The sequence below is a fragment of the Salvelinus sp. IW2-2015 genome, unplaced genomic scaffold (genome assembly GCF_002910315.2).
Source record: "Salvelinus sp. IW2-2015 unplaced genomic scaffold, ASM291031v2 Un_scaffold4776, whole genome shotgun sequence".
In the NCBI taxonomy this organism is placed as follows: domain Eukaryota; kingdom Metazoa; phylum Chordata; class Actinopteri; order Salmoniformes; family Salmonidae; genus Salvelinus; species Salvelinus sp. IW2-2015.
Genome location: NW_019946045.1, coordinates 64894 through 69214, shown reverse-complemented (window position 1 = coordinate 69214; position 4321 = coordinate 64894). Strand labels below are relative to the sequence as shown.

General features: G+C 45.9%; 1 long non-coding RNA gene across 3 annotated transcripts; it reads right to left on the bottom strand.

Annotated features, from left to right (window-relative positions):
- Positions 1 to 1892: 1892 nt before the first annotated feature.
- On the bottom strand, positions 1893 to 2687 carry LOC139026438 (uncharacterized). 3 transcript variants are annotated; one of them, XR_011478213.1, is made up of 5 exons: positions 2667 to 2687; positions 2356 to 2403; positions 2296 to 2323; positions 2187 to 2261; positions 2012 to 2050 (listed from the first exon to the last, which is right to left on the bottom strand). It is a non-coding gene; the product is annotated as an uncharacterized lncRNA (long non-coding RNA). The 3 variants fall into 3 exon arrangements; XR_011478212.1 differs by lacking the exon at positions 2012 to 2050 and adding an exon at positions 1893 to 1929 and having other exon boundaries at positions 2296 to 2403; XR_011478211.1 differs by having other exon boundaries at positions 2296 to 2403.
- Between the last annotated feature and the right edge of the window lie 1634 nt (positions 2688 to 4321).

The following is a 4321-nucleotide window of genomic DNA, read 5'->3' as shown; positions in this document are numbered from 1 at the left end:
ACAGGAGGGAGGCGGCAATGTACACTATGAGATGTATGATGTAGCTGGTAGTTGTGATTAGGCCAGAGCTAGTGCTGGGTGCGAATTCAATAATGGAGTGCTTGAGTCAACATTATGTTCCAATGTTTCTTTGGTTAATCATCGGTCGTTCAATGCATATAGGTAGCTCGATTCGCGATACAGTGGTGAGAAATAGTTATGACAACACACCGGCAGGCTCGAGATAAGCAGGGTCAGAATGTGTAGGACGCGATTAACGTGCAACTCAAGCACTCTGTCTTCCTAAACTAAAATTCAGTAATCTGCTGAATGGAGTTTGGTCGAACGACAGCGTAGAGTAATCGAGCCAAAATCGTCAGACTTCCACTTCATTCATATTCAGCCACGGCCTCTGTGCGCATGAAACGCGTCTACACACAACACCACGCTTTTTCTTAGAAATCCTAAGTGGCCACTTTTCTAGGAGTATTAACTCCAGAGTGGCTGGGGCGCCTTCATGGCGTGATAAATCTGCGTATAATGAGGAATCCCGTATGCTTTTTGATAGAGAGATATATACTTAGCTATTAGCAGGGATTTGTTTTTTACTGCGAGATGTTTTATGTATTGTTATAAACTTAATTTGGCTTCAGGGCGATTTGTGGAAGATGGTGTTAGGACGCTCTAGATCGATATTTTTCACTGTAAAATATAAAGATAAAACCTTTGAGCTGCGTGAACCGTTTCCTGCAGAACGGAGTTGTCGGTTCTCGCAGAAGCGTGTGTCGAGCGCTGCAAGATAAGCGGAAGCCAGGTGGATGGGGTCGGAACGATACAGTCGGATATATGAGAGAGGATGCTTTGTATGTTTGCCAACAAATGTTTGTACATTGAGGATAAGAGGCCTTTCAGGAAAGGTACATAAAGTACATGAAGGAAAGGTTGTTCGTCTCTCAATGGTCGATCGTGCTATAGCGTCCACATGACATAAGAGACATAAGCAGCAGGTGTACGCACAGAGGCTCCTATGTTCTGCTGCCTTTTTTGAGATAATACCCGCTTCAAGGCTTATGGGCTGAGAATCTAAAAGTTTAGAATGCGTTTGATGTCGGCGCAATGAGGAACTCTCTTCGAATCTTTTATCATACTTTGTGTCTCAGTGTTTCGTTATCAATTATTGTCCCAGGGCGTATTCTCATCGACATGGAGCGTAAGGTCTTCTTGCATTGTTCTTCATGGTGGTGTGCCTAGATGTGCCCTAGTTCATGGAGAGCTAGGAAAGATCTGGAACTAGGACCGTTTGCGTATGGGATAATTGTTGTTTGTCATTGAGCATGCCTGGGATTACTAGAAGTCGGAGAGCTCAGCTGCTCCTTCCTACCTGTCTGCTTTTCTAGTTCTCTAGTACTTCGTTTAGATCTAGCACTCGCTAGCTGTGTGAGAAGTCGCTAACTCTCCTCTGTGACTCTAGAGGCTTATCTACTGTTGTTTCATTGTCAACGGTGAGCATCGAAAGAGGCCGATAACTCTTCGCCATGTTGTGCCTCGCGACTTGTTATGTTAAAACTGGTCTGTGTTGCTTCGGAGTGCGCAACTCATTATAACGATCTTAAATGCATGTGTAGACATGGCTAATCTCCTGCTGATTCCTCTCCCTCCTTAGGTGTGCCAGTTTTGTGGTTCTCGGTCGAATCGGCTTAACGTGCTGGTCTCTGGACTACAGGACAGTCAGTACGCTCATGCCTGGAAGGCCAGGACCGTTGTCATGGAAGTCAGGAGGAACGCCAGATTACTGAAGAGGCAAGGCATTCACGTGGCAGGGGGGCAGTGGCTGGAGCAGTACCCTAGAAGGACACCGGATGGAGATAGAAAGTGCCTTTATGGGACAGTCTATGAAAACCTCTCTCTGGGCATCTAACTCTATGGGATACTCTCTCTCTGGGCTTCTAACTCTAATGGAAAACTCTCTGCGTGGGCTTCTACTCTATGGGAAACTCTCTCTGGGCTTCTAATTTCTATGGAAACTCTCTCTGGCTTCTAACTCTATGGAAAACTCTCTCTGGGTTCTCTTCTAGACTCTATGGAAAACTCTCTGCTGGGCTTCGAACTCTCATGGGAAACTTCTCTCTGGGCTTTCTAAACTCTATGGGGAAACCTTCTCTGGGCTTCCTAACTCTTAATGGGAAACTCTCTCTGGGCTGTCTAACCTATGGGAAACTCTCTCTCTGGGCTTCTAACTTTTTGGAAAACTCTCTCTGGGCTTCTAACTCTATGGAAAACTCCTCTGTGCGGATTCTAACTATATGGCAAAACTACTCTCTGGGCTTCTAACTCTATGGGAAAACTCTCTCTGGGCTTCTAATCGTATGGGAAAACTCTCTCTGGGCTTCTAACTTAGTGGGAAACTCTCTTTGGGCTTCTTAACTCTTATGGAAAACTCGTCCTCCGGTGGGGCTTCTAACCGTTATGGAAAACTCTCTCGGGCTTCTAACTCTATGGGGAAAGCTCTTCTGGGCTTCTAACTCCTAGGGGAAACTCTCTTCTGGGCTTCTAATCTACTGGAAACTCCTCTCTCTGGGCTTCCTAACTTTTTGGAAAACTCTCGTCTCTGGCGCTCTAAGCTCTATGGAAAACTCTCTCTGGGAAGTTCTACTGCTATGGGAAACTCCTCTCCTGGGCTCTCTAACTCTATGGGAAACTCTCTCTGGTGCTTGAGCTAACTATATGGGTTTTAAAGACTCTCTCTGGGCTTTTCTAACCTTCTATGGGAAAGCTCTCTGCTGGGCTTCTAACTCTAGAAAGACTCAGTCAGAGGCCGTGGCTGCAGCCACCACTGCACTGTTCTTTACCTATTGGACACTGCTTCCCTCTGATGGCCTGCGAATAGAACTGCGTGTGGAGAGATAGGGAGGGATGCTTTAGCCTACTGCTGTCTAGATACACAAGTTGCTTGTCATTGTCCTCCCTGATTCATCGGGTCTAGTTGATGTTGAAGACATGGGCAGATGGACCCTGATAACATAGACAGTGCGCTGTCCATGATTAAGGGGCGGCCTGTGCCCTGCTGTCGGCCCTTCTGGTTTTTCTCACTGTCTCCTGTGGGCTGGGCTGTGTGTTTTCGTTATGTATTGATGGTACTACCTACCCATGTGTGAAGCTGTGTGGGGAGAGACAGTTCTGGACCTGTCTGTCTTTCTCTATCCCAGGATGATATGTGGTGAAGTTGAGGACAGGCCTGAAGGAGACAGACAGCATATCATTCGGGACAGGCCTGAAGGAGACAGACAGCATATAATTTGGGACAGGCCTGAAGGAGACAGACAGCATATCATTTGGGACAGGCCTGAAGGAGACAGACAGCATATAATTTGGGACAGGCCTGAAGGAGACAGACAGCATATCATTCAGGACAGGCCTGAAGGAGACAGACAGCATATCATTCGGGACAGGCCTGAAGGAGACAGACGGCATATCATTCGGGACAGGCCTGAAGGAGACAGACGGCATATCATTCGGGACAGGAYTGTGAAGCATTAGCAAGTGACTGTTCAATCCGCTGGGCCACATGATGATGCAAACCACATCCAACTTATCCAAAGCTGTTTGGGCGTGACACAGACACCAGCCTGGTTACTGTCGTTGGCTAGAGATCACTCACTATACKTTGTGGTAGTTGTGTGAAGTTGGCCTTAGTTTAACCAAGCAAACAGGGTTGTATAATGTTCATGTTTATGCAGGACTAATTGTTGTCAATGATGTGTCTTTTCCCAGTACACTTAGGGCGAGTTTCCCGGACAACAAATCCTGGACGAAAAAGTCTAAATCAATGAATAATCTCCATTTGAAAGTTTTTTTTTTTTTAAGTCCAAGATTATTCTTTGTCGGGAAACCGTCCCTTGAAGACAAAGTAGATAGCTACTAGCTAGTTAATAAGGTAACACTAGACTGGATGGTTCCATTCTACTGTCTGTAGGCCTGAATATCATGGTTATAATTACCACATAAAGGATATGACTCAGTATGTAGACCAAAAGGTTGTGCTACTAACAACTACCTTCACTCTGTCATGACACAACAAACCATTACCCATCAGGCCCCTTTCCCAGACATGCATTTTGCCTAGTCTTGGACMAGAAAGRAAGCTGAATGGAGAATCTCCGTTGAAAGAGCTTTTTAGTCCAGGGYAACTGCTCATAGTGATATAAATGGGGTGGTTTGCATAGTTTTCTAAGATTTATAATGTGRAATSACAGTGATGAGTCTGTTTTWTTAGCKCCGGCYTTGAGGCCTYMGACGACACCCACCTGTTACCAATAGCCGAATGTGGAGGTCGTATATCCAC